Below are 27,471 nucleotides of genomic sequence, written 5' to 3' on the forward strand. Positions count from 1 at the left end.
TTTTGGTGCTTATTTGTATCCCAGTCATTACTCTGCTGTGTGTCTGCGTGTCTCTTTGCAACAGACTGTGAGCTACCTGATGGTCTTGACAATCATTTGTTTTTCTCTTCCTGTTCCCTGGAAGTAGCAGGACCATCCCCCCACACTTAATAAAATTTGTTGCTTTTTTTTTTTTAAGATTTATTTATTTGGGGGGGAGGGGAAGGGCAGAGGGAGAAGGAGAGGAGAGAAAATCCCAAGCAGACTACCCGCTAAGCAGGGAGCCAGATGTGGGGCTCGATCCCACAACCCTGAGATCATGGCCTGAGCCAAAATCACGAGTCAGATCCCTAACCGACTGAGCCACCCAGGTGCCTCTAATAAAGTTTTAAATAAATAAGTGAATGAATGAAGTTTCCATTCTTTCCTTAAAGTTTCAACCAGCACAGACTACCTGCTTTTTTCCAAATGTGCCCTACGTTTCCTTGTGTCTGAGAGAACTGTGTTTTCGGTGTTTCACGAACCTTTCCCAGCACACACAACAGTGTAGCAGCAAGATCAGCTGTAAAATGTCAGATCCAGTGAAAAATGAAAATGCCTTGTCACAGTCTCTGTGGAGACCCTACTTCAAAAAATCATTAAGAATTTCAAACAGGTGACAGCAGAGCATGAAACCAAGCACAGGGTCCTTCTAAGTACCGGGTCCCCTGTGGCTGCAGAGGTCACATACCCATAGATGTGAGGGTCCATGTGGCTTGGATGGGACTGATGCCACCACTGCTACCCCAGGGGCGGGTGATCCCGGTCTGGCCAACAAGAGCATCACATCACCCTGGTCACGATTGGCTCAGGGATGGGCATGTGACTCAAGGACAACCAATGAGAACCATAGCTCAGCATTTTGCTGCAGGAAAAAAGGTACCTTTTGCTGGTGCTACTAAGTTGGCAGGAAGTAAGCCTAGAGCCCCTGGGAGTCACCCACTGGGGAAATTCTGCCTGAGATGAAGCTGATACTGAAAATCAGAGCTGAGAAGATGGAGCAGGTAGGGGAGAGATTCTTGCCAGCATCATTTAAGTAGCTGATTGAGCCCACTCTCTGGACTTTTTTCTTTTTTTTTTTTAAATCTGTACAAACCAATACATTTCCTTGGCTTAAGCTAACTGGCCTTGCGTTTCAGTCACTTATAATCAAAACAGACCTAAAGGGTTGGAGCTTAATAAATACCTTCCATTTTGAATAGACCAGCAGGGCTTGAAGGATTCCATTGTTTCCCTCTCTCACTTGCCCTTTGCTTGGTTCCATTTGACTTGAGAATTGGGACAAGAAACAGAATAGTCCAGAGAAATTGTAACTGTGTTATTAAAATGAGAATTTAATAGTATGTTAAGGACTTACCACTTACCTGTGCTCATTGTTTTGTGTGTAGAGGGAGACAGGGATGAGGAGCATGGGTTTGAAGGCTTTTTTGCTTTGAAAACAAAGTTTTTACATTAACATGTTTTACTTTTATAATATGAAAGAATGTAGTTTATTATTTAAAGGACTTGAGGGGTGCCTGGATGGCTCAGTCAGTTGGGAGTCTGCCTTCGGCTCAGGTCATGATCCCAGGGTCCTGGGATCAAGCCCCACATCGGGCTCCCTGCTTAGTCAGGAAGCCTGCTTCTCCCTCTCCCACTCCCCCTGCTTGTGTTCCTGCTCTCACTATCTCTCTCTCTGTCAAATAAATAAATAAAATCTTAAAACAACAACAACAACAACAAAGGACTTGAAAAGGGGTGCCTGCATGGCTCAGTTGATTAAGTGTCTGCCTTTGGCTCAGGTTATGATCCCAGGGTACTGGGAAAGAGCCCTGCCTCGGGCTCCTTACTCAGCAGGGAGTCTGCTTCTCCCTCTGCCTCTCCCTCTGGCTTGTGCTCTCTCTCATTCACTCTCTCTCTCTCTCAAATAAATAAACAAAATCTTAAAAAAAATAAAGGATTTGAAAAGATGTAATTCAAGCCAGTTTACCTTTCCACAGCCTGGTAGGGCACCAGTCCCATATAGTTCATGCTGACTTGCCCTGCCAACCTTTCATCTAAAGCCAAGCGCTGTGGAGCACAAGAGTCTGGGAGAGCCCAGGACTTGAGCCGCCTGTTCCTCCCCTCTGCTCAGAAGGGCTGTGCCAGGCCAGCAGGCCTACTGGATATCTACCAGCTTGGGCCTAACCATGCCCCACCCACATCCTTTCACATTTCTTTTGGAATCCTGAGCAAAGGTCAGGATTGCTGACCCTCTTGCCAACAGCAAACATGATCTATCCTTTGGATATGTTGGCAGGAAAACAAAATTTTTATACCTCCCGGCTGGCCAAAATCTGAAGGCCAGTAACCTTCCCTCATGATCTCATCCAAGGCATCCTTCGCTTCTGCCCACAGTGAGAGCCTCCTCGGTGCTCAGCTGGATTCTGAGAGAGCCCGGCATTGGTCTCTGATGCCCCTACACTTGTCTCCCCCGGCTGCAGCCTTCCAGACAACTCCCTCTCCTTCCTCTGAGTCGCCCTCCCTCCTCTGTTCCACTGCAAACTGTCTCTCCATCCTACCCCTGCAGATTCCTCACTGAATCCTTTTTGCCTTGGTTGAAACTAGGTTTTTCCAAGGATATCACCCTCATAATTCTCAGGTGGAAACTTCCAATGCCTCTTCCCCCTGCTGGTCTTGTCGTCATCCTGGAAAAGTTGAATTTTCTTACGGGTGTCTCAGTCAAAATCCTACCTCAAGTCTGCTTACTTCCTCAATTCCAGTGATGTTTGTCCTCTATCCACTTCAGCCACATCCATATCCCGCATGTCCTCAAAACTCAGAACTGAAATGTTCAACTCCAACATCCCTAAACTTGTTAAAACAAACAAACAAAAAACCTCCAATATCTCGCTTTCTAACTTCCATCCCTTGGTTACCAGCATTCACAGTGTCAAACATCGCCATCATTGCTTTATTGAGACTTCTGGTCAGTGGTCAACTCCATTATCCCCAGATTCTCACCTCCAATATGCATCTACTGGGTCTACGGGTATTGCCAGGCAAAGCCTGAGAAGCTTCCTTCTGGTGGGAGGATGTTTCAGTTACCCCGTGCTGCATAACAAACATCCAAGACTTAGTGACTTCAAACAGTACAATTTATTATGTCTCGCAATTCTCTGGCCAGGAGTTGGGTCAGGTTTTGGTAAGACAACTGCTGCTGCTCTGGGTGTCAGCTGGGCTCCCTCACTCATCAGCATTCAGGCATCACAACCTGTGTGTCACGTCAGCGCTCCGCCACATGGAAGCCTGAGCTTCCTCAAGGCATGGCGGTCGCAGGGTAGTCGAATTCATTACATGTCAGCTGGCTTCCGAGAGTAAAAGGGGAAGCAGACAAGCCTCTTAAAAGTTAGGTCCAGAACGGAGACTCTATCCTTTCTGCCACATTCTGTCAGTCAAAGCAACTTCATTTCTTTTGGAATCCTGAGCAAAGGTCAGGATTTGACTTCATAAGAAGTCAAAAGCCAGATTCAACAGACAGAGAATTAGACCCCACCTCTTGATGGGTGGAGTAGCATGTGCTTACAATGAGAGAAGGAATTGGGAGCCGCCATTTTTTGAGACTATGGACTACAGAGGAAGAAGACAGTAACTATATAGGCAAATAAACAGGAAAACACCGCATAGTAATTAGAGCTGCTAAGAGATTTGAAACAGTGACTCATTAGAGAACCCCTGTGGGCTCCTGTAGATTGAGGGGACTGTTCAGGGAAAGTCTCTCTGAGAAAATGGTATTTAAATTATGCTTGAAAGGCAAAAATCGCCAGCTGTGTGAGGACCCAGGCAGGAGGAAGAGCCAGCAAAAAAGAAGGACCATGTGTTAGGAGTGTGGACAGGGACAGAGAGTGCAAGTGGAAACAAGGTCAGATAAGTGGATATGGCCAGATCAAGTACACCTGGGTGAGGAGGTTGGCTTGTATTCTGAGAGCAGTCAACGGAAAGCCATTGAAGGGCTTTAGCAGAGAAAAGACATAATACAAGTTCCATTATTAAAAGGTCACTCTGGCTATCCCTGTGGGGAACAGGCTGTGAAGTACAAACAGGAATCAGCAAGACCAGTGGGGGGCTCCTGTGGGAGCCCAGGGCGGGGGAGATGGTGGCTTGTTTGGCAGCTGGCTGTGGGGAGAGGAATGATGTCATGGTGTGCTACTTTGTATGGGACTCCGAGTCATAGAAGACAGAGAATAAGCTAAGTCGGAGTAAGACAAGATGGAGTCACAGTGGCCAATATGAACTCCCATATAAGACTTGTCTGGAAACATCTGTGGAAAGACGGGTGAGACCAAGACTGTGCTGATATGGCGAAGACCATTGGGGGTAACCAGTGGACCCAACTAAGCAGACCCTTAAAAGCAGCAGCGGCTCCAAGGCCCACGGACCCCCCGCACCGCACACGCTGGGAGCTGCTCCACAGGGAGGCTCTGCGCACACGGAAGGTGACCTGACTGCAGCCCAGGCCAACGCTTGTCACCGCTACCTCAGACCAGACCAGGGCCTCTTTGGAGTGGCTTGTTAATCCTTCTAACTTTCTTGTGTGACTAACTTGTGTGATCGAGTTATGCAATAAACCAAGTGATCTGTGAACGGCATACACGTCTCAATCCCGGAACCTTACCCGGCCTGGCCGTTCTCCCCGCTTCGGGAGCTACGCTTGAGGGTTGGGCCAGGCGACGCGCGGAGGACCGGGCCGCTTCTGTCTTGCTTCAGGTCCCCTTGATCCGTCGGAAAAGCCTCCCGCCAGCGTCCTCACCAGGGCACTGCCCCGCCCCCAGCTACCACAGTTAACGCGCCGCCTTCAACCGGCTCCTTAGTTTTCCAGCGAGCTGGAGATCCCGTCTCTCTGCGTCCGGTGTGGCGAGCTCCTTGGAGAGGCTCCGCCCCCTCCCCACCGGGGCTCATTTCCAGTCCCTGTCTGTCGTATGTTGGTGTGCGACGGCTTCAAATCCACTTGTTTTTTTGTTTTTTTTTTTTTAAAGATTTTATTTATTTATTTGACAGAGAGAGAGATAGCGAGAGCAGGAACACAAGCAGGGGGAGTGGGAGAGGGAGAAGCAGGCTTCCCGCCAAGCAGGGAGCCCGATGTGGGACTCGATCCCAGGACCCTGGGATCATGACCTGAGCCGAAGGCAGACGCTTAACGACTGAGCCACCCAGGCGCCCTCAAATCCACTTGTTTATGACAAAAATGGAAATTGTTTTTACGAGGAAAGTTGTTTTGATTAAGAGTGAAGTCAGCTGTGACAGGATGTCATCCTCTCATCTGTTGTTGATAACTCAGCAGCTCAGCGGCGGGCGGGCCCCCCGCTGGGGGCTTATCGATAAGAACCGACCGAAGCCGCTGCCGGCGGGGCGAGGGGGCGTCTGACTGTAAATCCCAGGGGTTTGGGCGACTGCAGAGAGAGTTCTACCTGGGCCTGGAGACTGCGGGTGCAAGTAGCTCTCTGAACACCTCGGGGCAGCTAGCTAAAAACCGGTGCAGCAACCCGGAAAAGCAGATGCCCTCCGAACCGTGCCCGCGTTCCCTAGCAACGTGCCCTGGCAACGGGGGGCTCTTACTGCTGCGGGGCGGCGGGAGTCCGCTCTGGGCCGGCTAAAGCGCCTCTCCAGAGCAGCAACCGTCCCGAACGTACACACCTCAGCTAAATTCGGACCTTATTGCTTTCACCTCCCCTTGCTTGGCACAACGGTGTGATTAAGCTACCAGCGGTCTGGAGTATGTTATTTCTTTGCCGGCTTATTAAGAGACATTATCCCATATGCCACTGGCTTGTGAAATTTCTCCCAGTGAACCTGTGTTAACAAAGACAAACTCAGTCTCTGAGCGTTAATTTACCTCCCGAAACAGAACCCTGTTCCGCACCTGCCCTTTGCTCCAGCCGTATCTAACTGTTCCGTGTTCCCTGACAAGGTCCGCGTTCATGAGCCCATGCCTGGCACGTGCTGTTTCTTCTTCCTAGAATGTTCCTCCTCCGCCTCCATCATCCACCAACTTCTCTTCCTCCTCCTAACAAGTGTCACCTCTTTCACAAAGTCTTTCCTGAAACCCCAGTTTTATTTAGATGCGCTCAACAGACAGCACCAGAGATGTCCAACAGCTCGTCTGTCTCTTCCAACTGACTGTGGGTTCCTTAAGGACTGGAACCTAGCACAGTGCTTTGTAAGGGGAGAAAGTGAGAAATTTAAGATGCTATCGTGTTTACTGTGATTTGTCCTTGGAGTCTGAAAGTGTGCGTTACAAGGTCCAATCACCACAGAACATGGATTTGCTAGATCCCTTTATCAAGTTCCTCCCTTCTCCCAGACTGATTCTGGGCAAGCTAAATGCATTACTTTAAAAAGACCAAAAAGCCTCCAAGGGATAGAACTTATGTTTTTGTGCTCAAGATTCTCCAGGAAGGGTCTCTGCACATACAACGTATCAACATCATTGCTAGTAAGAGTATTAGAGAATTAGTATGGAAATGCCTCTTCTGCCTGCAGACAGAGTCTCTGGGAAAATCTGAAAGCCTCCTACTTGCCAACATGAAGTTCACTGTGATGCTTAATGGTAAAACACTATAAGCTGCTGAGTTTCAAATCTATACCCAGGTCTGGTCCTTGCACTGAACTTCAGACTCTCAAACCTGGTTGCCCAATGGACTTCCCTACCCAATGTCCCTCCTTTAAAATCGAACTCATTGTTCCTCTTGCTGGGAGTCTACCAGAAACTCACCAGTGAGTCACCAAAGAGTATTTCTCGAGTTCTCCCTCCTCTTCATTCCTATTGCCAGGATCCTGACCCAAGTGCTCAGCTTCTCTGGCCTGCACCACCACATCGGGCCCCTTCCCCAGGGGCCCAGCTCCTAGCTTGGCCTTCCCAGTTCCCAGGGGATCTATCTGATCTTGTCTCTCTGGTCTGAAACCCTCAAATTGCCCAACACATGTTGTCAAACCGGTTTGTGTCTGAATCACCTTGAGAGCCTCTTAACTTTGCAGATTCCCTAGCCCTTCTCCAGAACCAATTAATCCAGGATCTGCTGGGTGGGGCCCCCGCAGGATTCTGATAGAGCTGAGATGGGTCCAACCTGAGAAGCACTGCAAGCCGTGGACCGAATCCAAGCTCTCATTCACTCACCAGGCCCTTCTCACGTGTCCCTTGTCCTCTTAGGAGAGGTCCTACCCACCTCTCCACCCTCATCCACCTCACCCCACACACCCTGCTCTCCCGGTTACTTTTTTCCCCTTTGACCTGGGATCGAGCCCTGCATTGAGCCCCTCATTGGGCTCCCTGCTCGGTGGGAAGCCTGCTTCTCCCTCTCCCACTCCCCCTGCTTGTGTTCCTTCTCTCACTGTGTCTCTCTGTCAAAAAAAAAAAAAAAAAAAAAAAAAGCACACATCTTCCAGGAAACCTTCCCAGACTGACACAGATCCATCAAGTATTCTTCCGGACTAACAGTGGGCAGCACGACCACCTCACCGTAACGTTTCACAAGTTAGGACTCCTATCACACGGCCCTAGGCTGCAGTAGAAATGCTGCTTTGTGCACCTGCCTCCCCCATCCTCAAACAGCCAGGGTCCCGCTCACTGCTGAACACCCAACATGTTCTTCACAGGGTAGGAAGAGCGATGGCCTGGGAGCCAGAGGCCTGTTCTCACAAGTGGCTGTGCCCCTGACGGCTAATGTCCCCCCGGGCAGGCCCCTCCGCCTCTTTGAACCTCGAATTCTTGGTCTATAAAGAACGAAGAATAAAACTTGCCTGGTCTACCTCACTCCTTCCATAAGGTATTTCTACTGAGCCATGACTATACCTGGGTGTGATGTGCACACGCACAAACACGCACGCACTCACACACACACACACGTTCACACTCTTAGCCACTTGCTCTCTGTGCTATTCATCAGACCACATAAAACAGAGCAAAGCCCCTGTCTTTCCTTGCCACCACACTGGTGCTCCCACAGGTCCTGGCAGATGCTCTCAAGAACACCAACACCACCCAAAAGAAAGGCAAACACCAGGTCTTATTAGGTCACTTTCCATAGCCACGGTCCACTTTCAAACTGGGATGATGAAGCATGGTTACACTGGCGAATTTGAAATCCTTGTTGGTCACAGCTGGGAAAATATTTGTGAGCCTCACAGGAGGTTAAACAAGTGTGGAGCCCCAGATCTGCTGTGCAACTCAAAGATCCAGAAACATGGCCGGACAAGCTGCTCCTGTCCCTTCGGTTTGGTTTTATTGTACTGATGATGTCAGCTGGCATGATGGATGAAAACGCACAGAAGGGAAAATCCTGGGATTCTTTTTCTAGGGATGTAATACATACAAATAAAGGGTCTCAATGGACAAGAGAGATTGAGAGAGAGAGAGCACAAAGCCCTGGGTCAGCTGTCTGCCCGCTGCTGAGTCCCAGCCAGACTCTGGCCGAGGAGGAACTCAATCCCTTGGCATCCACAAGAGTGTCTAGCCTGGAGATTGTCCTGGGGCCGGCTGGGCATCCAGTACCTGTGGAATTCTCCCCGAGGAGCATCCGGGAGCCATCCGTGTGCACAGAGGGGCACTGGCCATCCAGGGAGCCCGGCCCAGCAGGACCCCAGGCTTGCTGCAGCAGAAGAGAAAGGGACAATGGGCCCTGGAGCCAGGGCGCTCATGTAGGACATCTCTGGTGTCTTTATTTTAGCTTTTACCGGCTGAGTGGAGGGCTAGAGGATGCTATAAACTGATACAGGGCCAGAGAAGACAGGTTTTACTTTGGGAATGGTGAGAATTCTTAGGCAGTGAGGCACCTGGGTGACTCAGTTGGTTAAGCATCTGACTTGATTTTTGGCTCAGGTCATGATCGTGAGGTCGTGAGATAGAGCCCCCTCTCCTCTGTTCCGCGCTCAGCGTGGGGTCTGCTTGAGATTCTCTCTCTCCCTCTGCCTCTACCCTACCCTCTGCTTGCACTCTGTCTCTCAAAATGAAGAAATAAAATCTTAAAAAAAAAAAAAACTCTTAGGCAGAAATGAGATTTGAAACTGGTCTATTTCTCTCCTCCACCCCGGGCCCCATTTTGTTAGCAACAATGACTTATGACACATCTACTCTGTGCCATGCATAGATAGCATCAGGCACTTGACTTACAGTATCTTAGTTTACAGGTTCTTTTCACAACATTAGAAATGAGGCCCAGGAGCTCATGTGAGTTTTAGAACCTAAAACAGAACTTGGAGCTTCCAACTTCCAACACTGTGTCCCTCACTCCTTGGCTTTTTCCAAAAAAAAAAAGCACCATCAGGAAGGAGCTTCTGTGGTCAAGTGAATTTGGGAATGTCTGCATCTTGTGTCCCTTTCGGTTTCAGGATGCTAGTAGCTGAATGACACTGAACGCCCCGTGGCCTGAACAATGAAGAAACAAACCCAAGAGTTAATGCAACAGCTTAACAGCATCAGCGGCTGAGATCAGCTTCTCTGAGGTGTTCTTGGCTTTTCATGCTTCTAATATGACTGCAGCAGCTCCGAGCTCATGTCTTCACACGAGAATGTCCAAAGACAGGAAGAGGCAAGTACTCGTATTGTGGGGGGTTTTTTGTTAAGATTTTATTTATTTATTTGACAGAGAGAGACACAGCAAGAGAGGGAACACAAGCAGGGGGAGTGGGAGAGGGAGAAGCAGGCTTCCCGCGGAGCAGGGAGCCTGATGCGGGGCTCGATCCCAGGACCCTGGGACTATGATGTGAGCCGAAGGCAGACGCTTAACGGCTGAGCCACCCAGGCATCCCATTGTGTTTGTTTTAAAAGTGAGGGAAACTTTCTAGAAGTCCCCAAGTCTGCTGTGCCTGACCTCCCATGGGCGGGGCTGTGTCTGGTGCCCACACCTACAGCAATCACTGCCAAGGGCAGTGGATCAGACTAACCATCATGCCTCCCCGGCGCAGGGGAGGAGCCCACGAGACACACAGGAATCATAATCAAACAAAATCCAGGTTATCTGAGCAAAGAAGTGGGGCAGGGAATGGTGTTGAGGAGGAAATCCACAGGGTTTTCTGCACGCTTCTTGAAGATTGACATTGTACATTGGTATATCGAAGGCTCTCCATAGTAAAGAAACCCATATTACTTCTTTGAACGCATTGCTTCCCAAACTAATTTTTCCTTGGAGTTCTTATTAACTTCCAGCAGGCGCACTGAGGAAAGCGAGATCCCCCCAAGCCGCTTGCCCGCGGTGACACGACTGTCCCGAGAGTTCTCAGCACAGCCCTGGAGCCTCACAGTGCTCTGTGCAAACACAGAACAATGAGAACAGCTCAGGAATTTGAAGGAGAATTTTCTTTGGCTCAATTAACAGGAAATAAAAGCAGGTTTCTTTTTTTTTGCAGACTCCTTTTCTTTCTGGCCGTTCGAAATTAATAGGTTTAAGACATTACTTTTCTGTGATGAAATAAATTTCATTACTGAATTTCTGTCCACTAACCTTGCCACCAGGGAGGGAGAAAATGATGGCTTTTAATCACGATAAAGAGGATGCGCTGGTTAGGTCAAACCAGGACTGCATTTCCTCCCGTTCTGCAAGTGCATCAGCATTAGCAAAGCCTGTAAGAATGCTCTCCTGACTCATAGCTTCCCGTGGCCACTTCTCCAAAGCCGACCGCTCACCAGAAGCCTGGATGGCAGGCAGGCTGCCCTCACAAAGCTCTCAGCTCTGCAAACCCCTCCCTTTCCCTCCTCCTCCCTAATCCTCCCGCCTCCTCCCTCCCCCTCCTCCCTTGTTGTTGGACTTTTCTTACCGGTTTACAAAAAGGAAAGCGTGAGGTTTCTTTGACATTGCTATTTGAATGAAAATAGAATCCCAGCTGTAGTCCTCTGCTCAGGGGGACAGCCAGGCCCCTGATCCCTGCAGGTCCTCTGAACAGACTGAAAAGGGGAAAGGGATTTGGGCAGGCAGGAAGGTCATACTTTGCATGCAAGGTAACCAAGTTTCAGGTTGATTTCACAGATACAGCCATTGTTCTCTCTCCTGTTCCTCCCTGGGTCCTCCTGTGGTCTGGCCTTTGTCCCCATTCTTATAAGTGTGTTTTGAGAGGCCAAGCCATGCAGGCAGGCATGGCAGGGAAGGACCGGCACCCTCAGCCTTCATAAATTGTCCTGCAAGGTGACAAACTGAACCCTCTGGGCTAGGATCTGGAGGAAAGACTGGGTGGGTAAGGTCCACTTCGCTAGGATGACAGAGAGGAGCTCAGCTCATTCTACCTGGCTTATCCAGACACAGGACAATGCAACCAAGTGCCTTGTGCAAAACCGAGGTTGCCAGACGCTGGGTTATAGGCGGGTCTGTGATGGACCCTGCCTGGGCTCTTGCTCTTCGTCCTGTGGTCTTCCCCTCCACTCTGCTGTACTTGTCTTCCTACTTTCTCACTTCAACATCTGCCTGGTTGAACCTTCCCACTCCCTGGGCTCTCCCTTCCTTGATCCTTTATCAACCATTTCTTTTACCCTATCCTGGTAAAATGCCTCTCACGCATCTGCTTCTCTCCCATGGCCTCATCCAGACCTTAAGTCACTATCACCCCTTGCCTGCCTTGGTCAGCCACATTTTCACTCCTTCGTGGCCCAATCCATTCTCCACACCATAGCCAGTGTGACCTAAAATGTTATCATCTGCTTGAAACCCTTTGGTGGTTTCCCACTGGATGAAGAACAAAATGCAATGAATATCATCTTTGCAGGGGCCCACAGATCCCCGGCATTACCTGGCCCATACCCCTCATGTGCTTCCCACCACTCACTGTAAGCAGGCATGATGCTGGCTTCCTCTCCATTCTGAACGGGGTCAGCTTCATAGGCCTGAGACCAGTGCAGCCCCATCGGACCTCACACTCAGAAGTGTTGGGGGGAAGAGGGGGAGATGGGTACTCTGGTTGGGCTTTAATACCCTGTGGTCGCCATCTTGAATTTCTAATTATCTTTGAATCTGTGTTTTGCAAGTGAAACCTGACGGGTCGATGGAGCAGGCCATTTGCACTAGGGTTGGAGCCTCAGCTCATCTGTGGCCACACCTCCTGCCACCTTCCTACTCCCTGGGGCCCCAGGTCCCCCCAGGCCTCCCTTTCCTTTTACTCTCCTTGTCCTCCCTACGACCACTGCCACCCTCTGCCTGAAGCAGTACCCAGGCACACTGGCAGGGGGAGGCCCGCATTCTGCTGTCACCCTTCACCCCTGGTGACAGGCTGGGCAGGGCTGTAGGGAGGGTCCGAGTCGTCTCTCACCCAGTCTGGATCCAGACATCATGCATGTGCTGGGACAGAGGTTGCAATCCCTTGGGGATCCACCATCTGCCATGGGTTGAAGCAGTGAGCCCCTGGGAAGGGGAGACTGACTTTCCCATCCCTGGCTTTCCTTGGTGCTGGCTGTAGCTAATTACACAGCCAGGCCCTGGTTCTGAGATTCTCGGGGCCTCTGCCCAGTCTGCTCTGCCCACGGTTGGTTCTTTCTCATCCTTCAGGTGTCAGCTCACAGCTCACCTCCTTAGATCCCTTGGCCCTGCTCCTCCTCCCCGAAGGAGGTCACACCTGTTATCCCTGCTCGTTTTCTTCATATCGTTCAACGTGATCCATAATAATGTATTTGCTCTGCTGCTTGTTGTCTGTCTGCCCAGGAAATGGTAAGCTGCATGAAGGCAGGTTGCTTGTCCGTCTTGTTCACGATCATATCAACATCACCTAGTTCCATCTTTAGTACAATGTCTGGCAGAGTATATGCTCAACATATATTACTCAAGATGCCGCATGGTGAACGTGGCCAAAAACTGCATGGTGAGTCTACAAGTAAACGTTTGTTGATTTTATTCTCCAAACTTTCTTGTATGCTTAAAATGATAACCTTTTAAGGAAGTTTTAAAAGAAAACAGAAAGTACTGGGGGGTGTGCATATACAAATCCTGTAGGTATTGTTTTGAACTCACTACTTTCCTCTCAACAACAAATCTGTGGGGCTCTTTCCAGATCAGTCCACATAGATCCATTCATCATTTTTAAATTGTTAAATGCTTTTCCAGAGTGCTTAGCAATGGCACACCTTATTTAGCCATTTCCCTGTTCCTAGACAACTGGACTATTTAAACAGCTTTTTTACTCTTATAAGCCAGGCCTTCCTGCACATGTGTGAGCATTTCTCTGAGCTGGAGAACAGGACGGGGAACTGCTTGGTTCATAGGGCTTGCACATGTTTAATGTAATAGATCCAGGCCCTTAAACCACTTGTCTCCTTGGCACAGAGGGACCTCCTGGAAGGCGAGGTAAGCGAGATGTGTGTGGCTCTGAGCCCACTGGCTGACAACCTTCGGTTCCCTTTCCAGCTTCATACCATTGCTGTTGTCTCTCCCTCCCTCCCTAATCCCCATCGTCAATATGGGGATGATCCTGGTAATTACTTGTCTCTAGGAAAAAAAAATGATATTCCCTCACCCACGTGTTTCTGCTCAGAGTCACTTCCTCTTCTCCATGGGGTGGGATGAGAACAGGAAGGACTTGAGAAAAGTCCTTTGTTTAAAAATAGTAGTAGAGAATTGCTGCTTGGCATTTTTCCTGATTTTTATTTATTGAAAAATCTGACTCTAGCTCCTCTTGAGTTCAAGATTGATGATGGAAAGGCGTGGAGCCATGTCAAAATCTAGTATGCATTTACCCATCAAGTCTTCACTGAGCGCCTGAGGGGCATAGGATGGGCACTGATTCATTGGGAGGTCACCAGCCCTAAGGTAGAAGCGGGATCCTGGAAGCCCTCTACTGTGAGTCAGTGCCTGTGTTGTTGATGTTACGGACTGAACCTTTGTGTTCACCCCAAACTCATATGTTGAAGCCCTAATCCCCAGTGTGATGGTATTAAAGATGGGGTCTTTGGGAGGTAAGTAGGGTTAGATGAGGTCATGGGGTTGGGACCTTGGCCCAATGAGATTAGTGCCCTTAGAAGAAAAGACTCCAGAGAGTTCTCTCTCTCTCTCTCTCTCTCTGTGAATGTGTGTGTGTAGGTGAGTGTGTGTGTACACAAGAAGGCAGCCATCTGCATGCCAGAAAGAGAGCCCTCACCAGGAATCTCTCCAGGAATTGAATTGGCCAGCACCTTGATATTGGAATACCAGCCTCCAGAGCTGTGAGGAAAAACATTTCTGTTGTTAAGGCCACCCAGTTCATGACACTTTGTTATGGCAGCCCCAGTTAAGACTGTTGGGTACCTAAAGGTACCATGGGAGGCACACGGAGACACTAACTGGTGTGGAAGTATGTCAGTATTTTAACAACCGTGGTGTACCAGCACTGTTCATGGAGTTTACATTCGAGGGAGAGGGCAGACAAAACACAACACAAGCAAAATAGATGGTATGTCCATGGTGTTATGTGCTATGGAGAAAAAAAAGGCAGAGGAGAGAATTGGAAAGGCCATCAGGAGGGAGGTTGCTATTTTTTTGTTGCAGGAAAGAGGAAAGAGACAGAAAATGGCATGTTATCTATCCTTTAAGAGCACTTTCCAGAAGTTGCACACTACACTGAAAGCCTGTTCCTCAAAACTTCATCCCATAGCCACACCTTACTGCAAGGGAAGATGGGAAATGCAGATTTAATTCTGAGAAACCATGTGCACAGCCATTGTGGGTAAGTGGGGTTCCATTACTGAAGATGTAGAGAATGGATATGGGGGAACCATCAGCCACAACAGGGAAAGAGCATGATCAGTGGATTGTGTTGTGGATAACGTTCACGGACCTGCTGAGAGAGAGTTCTCCATGGGTCTCTCACATCTGTGGATGACCCACGAGCAGTGGGACTGGCTGCCCTTCTCCCGGAATATGTTTCCAAGGATGTCTGTATGGCAAGTAGTCTTGGAAGACAGAGGTAGTATCTCCCCCTGGAAGAAAGTGCAGGCAGGCTGAATGTCCAGTATAATAAAGATAATGGCTCCTTTTGCAGATCATGTCTCCCCTGCATAAGAGGAGACTTAACGGCCCATTACACAATGCTTGGGTTCCCTAAGCACAGGATCCCAAATTGAGAGAAATGCTATAAAAATATTAACACCATGAAATACAAAAAAGGAAAGAACTATATGTTCTAAACAGCAAGGAACTAAACAGAACAATGAAATGTAATTTGTCACCTTGATTGGATCTTGAATTGAAAAAGGAAAAAAACAACTATAATAATATTATCCAACATATATACATATTCACATTTCCCTTGGAAAAATTGAATGTGGCTATACATTAGATAATATGTCCTTGTGAAAGGTCTTGAATGTGATCATGGTAATTATGTAGGAAAGTGTTCCAATTCTTAGGAGATACACATCGAAATACTTAGGAGAGAAGGTCATGATATCAACAATTTACTTTCAAATGGTTCGGGAAAAGAATGTGTGCATGCGATGGAGAGGGCACCAATGTGGCTAATTTGCTAATAGTTGGTGAACTGGGGTGAAGAACATATGGGTGTTCATTGAATTATTCTGTAAACTTCTCTGTAGTTCGATCTTTTTTAAAACAACAGGTTGGAAACAACGGGACAGAATCCTGGTGAGCCTGTGGAAGGTGGGTTGGAGGGAGGCCACGGCCGGACTCAGGGAGGCTGAACTAGGAACTCCATCCATTCAGGAATTCTCTTGCCATCATTCGTCAGCATGGTCTCCCGTCCTGCTGCAGACAGATTTTTTCCCCAGGCAGCAGGACACATGGCCACAGGCCTCCCACAGGCCTCCCAGCTGGTAACCAGAAAGGAAAGGGGGGTCCAACTCCCTGCAGCCGCTTGAAAAATCCTGGGGAAGGGCTCTGCTGGGCTCAGCTTGGGGCATGCACCCACCGCGGTCAGGAAAGGGCAGGGTGGCCAGGACCCAGTACCTGCTGCGTACTCTGAGACTGGGGGCCTTCATGAAAGCAGCGGGGATCAGTTACACACGGAGAGCAGGGAGGCGGGGAGGAGGGGATGAGGAGAGGAGCAGAGGAAATAAAGATGATTCAGCATTTGCTAACTACGGTGACTGGGGGAAGGTGAGGCCATTAACTGAAAGAGAGAATGCAAGGAGAGAAGTTTGGAATGCTCTATTATGCACTTGAACTCAGAAGCTTTGGGGGCGTGGAAGAGGAGAAATTTCACAGATTGTTGGAAATTCAGTTCTGTAGCTCAGAAGAGCGCTGGCAGTCCCAGCAGCATGATGAAGGCAGGGGGGTGCCAGCTCCAGGACCAGCAGGTGGAAGGTGCCGCCTTGTCCCGCAGCCTAGCAGCAGAGCCCTCTCCTTGTAAGGAGGCCCCTTGGTGAGAGGGACCCTGGCTAATTATGAGGGAGAAGAGGCTGGAAGTCATTAAACGGCATCATATCACATTTCTGTTTAACGCCTCAGCATCCAATGACTCAGCGGGACCGCTCCTGCTTCTTGTTCCAAAGCTCTGGGAGTTGTTGGGCAAATATTTGAAGAGCATTTAGGTCCGAAACCTGCAGTACCCTGACCCCCCCAGTTACAGAGCCTCCTGCCTCCGTGTAGACGCCCTCTCAGATTCTGCAAACCCAGCTACAGCAGCGGCCATGGAACCACTCAAAGTTCAAGTCTGGCTTTCCAGAAACAGCCCCCTGCCAAGGAAGGTGTCACGGGGGAAAGAAGGAAAAAGCAGTAACACCCTTCTCCTATCTTCTTTCCCGAAAACAGAGGGCTCCCCTTTCTTGACTATCATCCTTTTGCCTCCTTATTCTATGTGTAGGGAAGGTTGAGTCTGTGGTTCATCCTTGAGATCCAGAATTAGTCAGACAGGGGTTTGCAGTCCAGTTTCTTTATCTACCAAAGGTGAATAATAATGCCCCTTCCTCCTGGGAGTAAGTGAGAGTCAGTGAGACAATGCAGCTTAGGAGCTTGGAGTGTGGGACGTGCTAGCCCTTCTCCCCCAGGAGTGTCTGAACAAGGCCAGAGGTGGGCACCACCATCCCTCCGGGGGACATTTCCAGTCTCCAAGCAGAGATGTGCCTGCAATCAACCGCCCCAGGAGGCTGTAGGGAGGGAGGCTCGAGGAGGGAGGCTGGGACTTCACTTGTGTTAGCTGCACACCTAAACTAAGGCCAGGCAGAAGACTCTGGGAATTTCCTATAATCTTGGCTGTGAATGTCCTATTTATAAAGCTGAGTCACTGCAAGCCGTTGTTCTGCAGCCACTCGGCGTGTGGAGACGGGCTGCCACAGGAAATGAGGAGCACACCCAGAGACAGCGCCTCACCCAGGCTCTCGGGGGGTGGGGGGATGCCCTGGGTCCGGCCGGCCTGGCTCCTCAGCGCTCTGAAACACCTTGACAGGCTCAGGGCATTTGTCACAGAACCAAGCTTACTATCCCTCTTCCCATTGACTCTTTTCCTGGCTTCTTTGCTCCAGAATAGCTTCCTCTGTTTTGAGGTGATACATTTCCAAAGTTTGCCTTCCTTTTTTTTTTTTTTTTTTAAAGATTTTATTTATCTGACAGAGAGAGACACAGTGAGAGAGGGAACACAGGCAGGGGGAGTGGGAGAGGGAGAAGCAGGCTTCCCGCTGAGCAGGGAGCCCGATGCGGGGCTCGATCCCAGGACCCTGGGATCATGACCCAAGCCGAAGGCAGACGCTCAACTGAGCCACCCAGGTGCCCCAACAAAGTTTGCCTTCTTCGTGGCTTGCTTACAAGCAGAGCCAGGCCTGTCTCCCCACCGAGACCCAAGGGGTCCTGCATCTGAGTGGGATTCGAAGGCATCTGTCTGCTTCCCCGCATGAGCAGACCTGCCTGGACGCCTCTGCTCCTCCCAATCTGTTAAAGGAAGCAAATTCTCCGAGGAGAGTATTCCTACACTCAGGGCTCTGGCAACCGGGGGTGGAGAGTTCATGAAGGTCAGTAAAGGGGCAAAAAGGGGAGCACTGGTCAGCAAAGAAGAGCTGCATTTAATGTGTTCAGCATTCCATCCAGGGCAAGCCCTTGAAGGGGCGGCAGGGAGGGAAGGGCCTCCCCACTTCCTGATTTTACAGCCACTCAGCCAGTGACTGAAATCAGGGTCACCAGTCATGGCTGTTAACCAAGGCCTCCCCATCCTGCCTCAGCAGCCCCATCCAATACCGTGCAGGGCAGACGGCAGCCCCACCACACCATCCCTCAGGTATGCAGGGATGTTTCCAAACCAGAGCAACCTTAACATTCAGCTATGGTTACTCATTAAACAAGGCAGACAAACTGCCCAGTTAAAACATTCTCCACCCCTGGACTTCCCTCAGTAAACTTCTTTTCAGGACCAATTGTGGGGTCCTCAACGTGGCTGTGCTTATCGATCCAGCTCTGAGTTGTGGGAGCTCTGGGGATGTAGGGAGTTCAGAGCCTGGCCCATTCCCAGGCCCTGTGGCTTTGCGCACTCGGTCATAGCTGCATGGGGGCAGCAATCATGGGGCGGGGCCTCTATCTGTTGATCAGCATGGCGGGAGGGGGTTGGAGGTGCCCAGGCCCGTCTCTAGCTGCTTGACCTCCTCACACCCACATTAAGTGACCAACACCTCCGGGGCTTTCTGGTGAAACTGCGGGCTGGTGGGTCTCTGGTCCAGCATCTCTTCTGGAACCAGAGACTCTTTTACCATCTATTGCCCCTGATACTTCCGAGGCCCCAGATGGACCCCCGATCCTGTCAAAGTCCCCCTCAAAAGAGTCTTTTCCTTTCCTCTGTCTTCGTTCTCTTTTCTAAGTCCCTCCCTCTCTCTTTTGGGTGGCATTCCCTCCCCTCCCCTTCCCTGTTACCAGAGAACTTTAGGCCACCTTTCTCCCACCCCAGTGGTGAGGGGCAAGACTCTGAAGCTGTCAGTGTCTCAGAGGCCCCAGCCCTCCTGTTACGGGGGAAGGAGGAAACATTTTCCACTCCTCCCCAGTGAGTCATCCCCTTCGAAAATTACCACCACTACCTGCTACAGAAGTTAAATGGGGGGTGTTTCTTCCTACAGCAAAGGAGAAGCAGAGTGTCAGCGGAGAAAAAACAGACTCAAATTGGAACTAATAAGGTTCAGTAAGTCTGCCAGATACAGGATCAACCTGCACAAATCAGCAGCGTCTCTTCTCGCCCCACAAGAGCTACTAGAAAATATTACTGAAAAGGCACTATTTGCAATACCAATAAGAATTACAAAACATCTGGGTATTAACCAAAAATACAGAAAACTTCCATACAGATTTTTGAAATTCTAATCAAGGAAACAGAAAATGATCTGAATAAATAGAGCACATTCCATGCTTTTGGACTGGATGACCAAATATAGGATGACCTATCTTGGATGACTCTATAAAGACTTAATTAAATTAATGATTAACTTACAAAGTCAGTGCAATCCCACTCAAAATTCCAGTTGGATTTCTTTTTGAGGAACTCAATAAATAAATAAATAATTAAAAAAAAAAAAAAAAAGAGTAAAGGGGCACCTGGGTGGCTCAGTTTGCTGGGTGTCTACCTTCAGCTCAGGTCGTGATCTCAGGGTCCTGGGGTCGAGCCCTTTATTAGGCTCCCTGCTCGGTGGGAAGTCGGCTTCTCCCTCTCCCTCTGCTGCTCTCCCTGCTTATGCTTCTCTCTCTCAAACAAATAAATAAAATCTTAAAAAAAAAAAAAAAAGGAGAAGGAAGACTTACTCCATCCAATCCACTACAAACCATAATAAGGACAGCATGGTGCTGGCTCATGAACAGCCTGCTAGACCGGTGGAACAGAACAGAAAGCTCCGTGACACACCCATGTGCTGTATGTGTACAGAAACTGTACATAAAAACATACCTTCTCTGTGGGCTAGGCCACTGGTTAAGGTTTTGTTAAGACATTCTGCTATACCACTATCCTTGTAACAAGCATACCTGAGGAATAACAAAATATGTACGCCGAGGTCCCTGTGTGACTCAAAATGAACTACCTAAAACTGGATCTGTGGCGAGAAGAGCATTCAATGCTCCACAGGCCTAACCTTCTGGAGCTCTCTCCCGAAGTCAGCAGCAGCAGTGCATCCCTGCGGCACAAGATGTGAGAAGCTGAGGCACAGGATGCGGAGGCGGGTTGGCACCCAAAGCCACGGGGTGCCTGGCTCCCTACATGAAAACCGTCGTTAGCAAGTGAGAGGATGAGCTCCAACTGCCAGAAGAGCTGGGGGATGAGTCCAAGGAGGTGGATCTAGGCTGAGAAAAAAGACAAGGATTCCACAAAGCAGTTCCCTTCTGAGTGCCTGGCAACTTTTATGTCAGCTAATTCACACAGATGTTCAGCTCTCCTGAATTCCTAAGAAGCATAAAAAACCGGAAGAAAAATACGGCATGAAAATCGAATCTCATGTATTTCATGTCTAGGCTCTTTACTTGTTTGTCAGTCATGTAGTATTTCTATAAAATAATATCCCCTCCCCTGTTTTAGGCAGGACTAGTCTAGGTTGTGCTGCAGTAACAAGCTAGCCCCAAATCTCAGAGGCTTCTGTCTTGATAATGACCGAAGCTAAGTAATAGGTAGAGTGGGTTGGATATACCATTGCTTCTGCTTTCATATGTTTGGAAACTTCCATGATAAAAGTTTTTCTATCACCATGGCTTAAAACAACTTGTTCCTACTGCATGTCCATCCTGGATCAGCCAGGTCAGTATTTCCACTTTGTCCTTGCAGAGAGACGCAGCCCAGGGAGCTTCCACTACCTGGAGCATTGCTGGTTACACGGCAGGGGGAAGAACAACAGGAGAGCCTTGTGATGGTTGATAAGGCTTCTACCTGGAAGTAAAACATACCACACTGTTCATATTTCATTGGCAAAGGAAGTCACTCAGCCACACTTAACTTCAGTGGCTCAGAAAAATATAATCCTACTACATGTTCAGTCAAAGGAGAACAGAAATATTTGGTGAAGAGCGCTAGTGACTTCCACAGACCCAAAGAGATGTGATTTGGAAATTAATTAAAGGCAAAAAGTTTTCTGATATATACCCTCGTTTCTCCCAGTATATTTCATCCCCCAAACAAAAAATGCTCAGCTTTCTCACTTGTGATAAAACACTCAAAATTATACCAAGATTGGGCATTCCACAGCATCAGGGACAGTTTACCTGCCTTTACCTTTCCAATACAGAGCACCCTGTCTTGTCTTTACCAGGTGCTAAATTAAGATTTGCTGAACTAGGGGTGCCTGCGTGGCTTAGTCAGTTAAGTGTCCGACTCTTGGTCCTGACTCAGGTATGATCTTAGGGTCGTGAAATTGAGCCCTGCATCAGGCTCTGCGCTCAGCATGGACTCTGCTTCAGGTTCTCTCTCCCTCTCCCTCCGGCTCACTCACTCTCTCTCAAATAGATAAATAAATAAAAACTTAAACAAACAAACAAAAAAAGATTTGCTGAACTGAAGAGGCACTGGAGGCAAGCAGGGTGGATTAGCAGGTGTTCTCCTACAGAACCCATTGCTCAGCTTTGTTCTTACTTTTACTGAACTCTGTCTTAGGACATTCCCAGGCAGCGTGGGGAATGGGCTGGTGCTTTTCTAGAACACTGGGTTATTAAGGCTGTCCTAGGGGCCAGTCTTCTTCAGCTGAGAGCCTGAGCTTGAACTTGCCAATGTCCGGAGCTCCAGAAGGGAGCCTCAGGATCATCCAACCCCAAAACATGCATCTTACAGGTGAGGACACTGAACCCAAGAGAAAGTAATGACTTCTATTTGCTTTAAGAGTCTGCCTTGGCCTTAGCATTCTCCAGAATGCTTGTGGCTGAACTAACTTTGCAACCTGGATATCCTGGACACCAGTCCAGTGTTCTGTCTGCCATATTGTACTGAGCCATGCAATAAATGTGTTCCGCAAAACTAAAATTAACAGAGAGAGAGAGAAGAGGGAGCACTATTTAAATAATACAGGCAATTCTGCCTGCATTTCCACTCAATGAATGCCTATGAATCTGCTCTTCCCAGTGGGTCTTGGTTCCTGCCTTCTTCTCCTTTGTGTAAGAACTAGCCCTTTGTGTAGTTCCACCACAGCCCCCGGACACAGGCCAAGCCTTCACCTGGGGCTCCACTGAAAAGACAATATTCTGTTTCAACACCGGAGGGAAAGCTGGACCTACCGGACTTACTGAGAAATGGTATCATGATCTCCAACGTGGCAACTTCTAAGAGGATTTCCAAAGGTCATTTGGACCATCCTTACTGCCTTTAGAACCTGAGCCTGGGTAAGATGAGCCTCTGCTATAATGATTGCCAGTGCACAGGCTGCAAGAAAGGACCCGTTCGGAACAGCGCCGTGTGTTCAATAACCCTTCGGTGAGCTCTCGCTGGAGCATCTTATGGGCAAGGGCGCATGCAGAGAATGAAAACTTGAACAAACCTACACATCGCTGGACTATAAAGATCGTTAAAATATTGAAGAATTTAAAGACTTAATGACCCAGCAAAGATGGAAAATACTTTCAAATGCAGATCTCAGTCATTAAAAATGCATTTTGCATGCCACATTTACTTCCTGTGAAAATGGGGGCGAAACACATTTAGGGCAAGATTGCCACAGCTCCCCAAGAGGATGGGTTAGGAAAGCGGGTTGACAGTCCTCAGCGAGTGCCCAGTGAGGTGGGAGCTCTCAGGGCTCGGGCTGTCTCCCCGTGGGGGCTGGCCACTCAGCCGCCATCTAAAGCTACAGCCAATTCACCACCTCAGAGACTTCCGAACTGTGCACGCTGCAGAAGTGTCTTTCTGAGTGGGAGCCCGCCAGAGAGAAAGATGCCAAGAAGAGTCTGGCTCAGCAGAAGCATCCAGAGGTAAGGCAGTAGGACGAATGTATATGGCAAAAAACACTGAGGGAAGCACCTTACCACAGAGACCAAATTAGTCTCCTACCAGCGCAGGTTTGTGTTTTTGTTTTTTCTTACCGGACCTTAGTTTCAGTATGAGTTTGCTAGGGCGACCCTAACAAAGTACCAGAGACCGGGTGGGTCAAACAACAGACATGGACTTTCCTTCGGTTCTGGAAGCTAGAAGTCTGAGGTGAAGGTGTTGCCGTGTGGTTTCTTCTGAGGCCTCTGTCCTTGGCTTAGGAGGTGGCCACCTTCTCTGTCTTCACATCACCCCCCACCCCCGCGCCCCGTGCCTCTGTCCAAATGTCCTCTTCTTATGACACACCACTCATACTGGATTCGAGCCCACCCTCATGACCTCATTTTAACTTAATGACCTCTTTAAAGACCCTATCTCCAAATTGGTCACACTGTGAGGTGCTGGGGGTTAGGATTTCAACATATGGATTTGCGGGGGGGGGGAGGGGGGGCACAATTCAGCCTGTAACAGTCCCTAACGTATTATATACACCCAAAAGGAGACTGTGAGGGGTTTTTGTTTTGTTTTATAGAGAAAATTCAAAGTTCCTGTTGTATGGAGTGGCTTCTGCCTTTCTAAGGTGTTTGACTCAACGAGACTCCAGCTCACAAGCACTTGCACCGGCATGAAGTGAGGGGCCAAATGCCAGGCTGTCAGCCACGTGAGCGTCCGCGCATGCGCGCACACACACGCACCGCGCACCGCGAGCGTGGACCCCGGCCCACCTCGATTTCCTCTTTTGTAGAACAAAGGACTCGAGTCGGTGAGCCGGATGGGGTGATTGGTACTCCAACCCCCTTCTGGGAGCCTTCCCGTGTGGCAGAGACAAGAAACCCCAAAACTACCCTTCCCACATCCCTTTACAGCTAGAGTTCTGCTGAAGAATTGGGTGGCTCCAGTAAGATGCGCTGGGATGAGACTGGGGGACAGAAATGAAGCAGAGGCCGCCTCTCTGTGGCTGTTTGTGCCGCCGGGCCTGCTCCATCACAGGGAAAGGAAGCGAGGAGGCCGCAGGGCGCGGCCCAGTGTGGAGCCAGGCCCAGGTGAGGCGGCGGCGGCAGGGGAGCGCCCCAGGAATCCTCCCCAAAGACACAGAGAAGAGGCCCCAGCATGTGTATGGCTGCTGTAGTCGTGTGTGGGACTGGCCACCACCCCAACGGCCGTCAGTGGAGAACTGCCTAGAGCAGCCGTGCTGGAGCCACACACACACAGAATGTTCTGCAACTCTATGAAAGAACAAAAAGAACATTTCCGGGGCGCTGGGTGGCTCAGTCGTTAAGCGTCTGCCTTTGGCTCAGGTCATGATCCCAGGGTCCTGGGATCGAGCCCCGCATCGGGCTCCCTGCCCCGCGGGAAGCCTGCTTCTCCCTCTCCCCCTCCCCCTGCTTGTGTTCCCTCTCTCGCTGTGTCTCTCTCTGTCAAGTAAATAAATAAAATCTTAAAAAAAAAAAAAAGAATATTTCCATAGACTGCTGTGGAGTAATCTTCAAGATATATCATTAAGTAAAAAAAGCAAAGTGGGGAGAAAGGTATGAAGTATACTACCATTTTGAGGAGGGGGATAGGTATGTATATTTAAAAGAAATCTTGGAAGAATAAACAAAAAAAGAGGTAGCCCTAAAGATTTCTTTTTAATAGTACGGATAGTGTGACTGAGAGGTCAGGTTCCAAACTCTGGGAGTGAAACCAGAAACAAAGGGACAAGCGTGCAGGCCCCTGTTCTCCCCACGGGTTCAGACTAGAGAGTGAGGAGGGAACAGATGGTGGGGGAGAGGGGGCATGAGCGTTTACTGTCTGCCCTCTACAGCCCCTGGGCCAGGTGCCTCAAAGACAGCTTCCCCAGCCTCGCTTTCAGGTAGGTATTTTTACTGTCCCCATTTTGTAGATAAGGAAAGGGGAACAAAGAGGAGTTGAACTACTTGATCAAATTCATAAAGCAAGTAGTGTCAGAAAATAGGGCTTTGCACCCAAGCCTTTGGCATCAGCGATGGCCTCACTCTCTTGCTGGGTCCCTAGACAGAGCCCTTAGGCCATGGCCACAGGGAGACAACACCCCATTAGGACTCTGGTTTCTGTCTCCTTCCCTCATGCACCCCTAGAGAGGGGCACCAGGCCTGGCTGCAAGAGATGGGCCCCAAGCCTAGCCAGGTCATCTCCCAGCCTCCCAACCCGTCCCCATCTGGCTGGGGGACAGAGGAGTGCCTCTAAGCCACTGGCTTTCAATCTGATTGCATATTAAAATCACTGAGGAGCTTTCAGAAATGCTGATGCTCAGGTCCTATCCCCAGAGATTCTGATTTAATAAGGTATGGGTTGCAGCCTAGACATGGGGTCTGGGGAAGCTTCCCAGGTAATCCTAATGTGCGGCAAAGTTTGAGAATCACTGCTCAGCTCTTGCTGTTTTCATGTGTAGTCGGGTCCAGGACCATTGGCATCACCTGCGAACATGTGAGAAATGAGAAATCTTGGGCCCCACCCCAGAACTACTAAATCAGAAACTTGTGGGAAGGGAGGAGTGAAGAGGAGACGATGATCTGTATCTTCACTAGCCTTCCACATGATTCTAACACACCCTAATGGTTGAGAACCACTGCTCTAAGCAACAAGCTAGAGACAGACCATCACGTGCTGTGGTTGGCTTTACCAACTGCCACACAACTGCTATGTTTATTGCAAAGCAGGATAAATTTGATGGGCCCAGGCAATGAGACCGTCCAGGCCATTTCCCCAAGAACAAAACTTTGAGACATGGGAGAATGTGTTTAAACGTCACTTGGAAGCATCTGGAACTGGGGCGCCTGGGTGGCTCAGTCGTTAAGTGTCTGCCTTCGGCTCGGGTCATGATCCCAGGGTCCTGGGATCGAGCCCCGCATCGGGCTCCCTGCACAGCGGGAAGCCTGCTTCTCCCTCTCCCACTCCCCCTGCCTGTGTTCCCTCTCTCGCTGTGTCTCTCTCTGTCAAATAAATAAATAAAATCTTAAAAAAAGGAAGCATCTGGAACTCACTGTAGCTTCTGAGAAAGGGAGCGGCATTATCAAAATATACCAAAAGCTGCCAAAGGGAGTGCGGACAGCCCAGGGAGAATATGGTCCTCAAGGACAGATGGATCGGGGTGGGCAGCCGAGGTGAACCAGCAGGCTGGCAGGTCCTTGCACTTCTCAATTTGAATGGTGTATTAATTTCCCAGGGCTGCTATAACAAATTACCACAACCTTAATGACCTAAAAACAACAGAAATCTATTCTTTCACAGTTCTGGAGGACGAAAGTCCAAAATCAAGACATCAGCAGGGTCGGTTCTTTCTGGAAGGTCTGATACTCGAGAATCTGTTCCATGCTTCTCTCCTGGCTTCTGGTGGCTGCTAACAACCCATAGAGTCCCTTAGCGTGTGGACACATTGCTCCAAATCTCTGCAGGGTTTCCCAGGGCTTCCCCTCTGTGTCTCAAGTGTCTCTCTCCTTCCTTGCACAAGGACAATCATTAGATGTGGGGCCCACCCTAAATCTAGGGTGATCCTATCTCAAGAACCTTCACTTAATCACGTGGGCAAAGATTCTATTTCCAAATAAGGTCACATTCACAGGTTGCAGGGTGGCGGAGGGGAGGGGTGGTGGTGTTAGGACTTGGACATTACCTTTTTGAGGGCCACAATTCAACCCACGACAGATGGGAAATAAATTTCGCTTTCTTACAGCTGCCCTCCCTGATGCTCATTCTGAGCAGAGGAATTTCCTGAGGTAACTCAAGGCAAACACAATGGGTCTGCCATACAGCACTAATAATTGTCTTCACCGAGTTCTACATTATACAAAGTGCTTTCATGTGTGCTCACTTAAGCCTTGCCATGAAACTGGGATGTTTTTGTGCTAGTGCATAGGAGGAAACTGAGGCAGGGGGAGCCCAGGTGACTCGCCCAAGCTCCCAGAGCCAACAAGGGGTAGTCCTCCCATCTGAATGCGCTGTCCCTCCTGTTGGCACCAGCTACTATCGGGAGTCATGATTTAACCCCACTGTCATCAAGAAAGTGGGGGGCAGGGGGGATCTCTTACCTGAGACAGTGGTCTAATGGAGACTCATTGCGCCAGCCAGCTTATCACCGGCGGTTCAGAGGAGGTGGTCCGGTCACTTGTTTCTCAGTTTCCCATGACCTTTCTCAGCTTCAGTTTGACAAACAGAGAGAGCCTTGTTCATGCCAGGCACTTGGCCTCTGGGACGAACTCAGTACATGTGGCTAGAATGATTTTGTTTGTTTCTGGCCCTAGCTCAGCCGGAAACCTATTTGAGATACACAGCTGAATAATATGCACCTCTTCCCAGGAGTTCCTCCGGGGGACCCGCAGACACACTTTGCCGTGTAATGACAGTGGAAGCAGTGGGTTCTGACATCAGTCTCCTTACTCTTGTCAACTCAGAAACGGATGAAAGCCTATAACCAAGCAGCCAGGACACTGGGGTGGTGCCTAATTCTCCGTGTGGTCTGGTCAGTGATAGGATGTCGGCTTCCTCTGTAGGGTCTTTATTGCTGAGCCCCAGCCTCGGGTTTGCTTGCTCACCTCAGCCACGGCGGCTCTTGCCCCCTCTCAGCATCCAGAGACCCGTGTGGCTTGAATAACCTCGGCCTCCCTGCTCAGGACTCCC

General features: G+C 49.4%; 1 protein-coding gene across 1 annotated transcript in view; it reads right to left on the reverse strand.

The window, feature by feature from the left end:
- Nucleotides 1-19,667: 19,667 nt before the first annotated feature.
- The window catches only part of VCPKMT (valosin containing protein lysine methyltransferase), a 39,000-nt gene continuing 31,196 nt past the window's right edge, over nt 19,668-27,471 (reverse strand). Inside the window, exon 7 of the mRNA XM_032405048.1 lies at nt 19,668-20,757. The gene's annotated coding sequence lies outside the window, so the exon portion shown is untranslated. The remainder of the gene's footprint in view (nt 20,758-27,471) is intronic.

Source organism: Phoca vitulina, unplaced genomic scaffold (genome assembly GCF_004348235.1).
Source record: "Phoca vitulina isolate PV1807 unplaced genomic scaffold, GSC_HSeal_1.0 scaffold7, whole genome shotgun sequence".
NCBI classification, from domain to species: domain Eukaryota; kingdom Metazoa; phylum Chordata; class Mammalia; order Carnivora; family Phocidae; genus Phoca; species Phoca vitulina.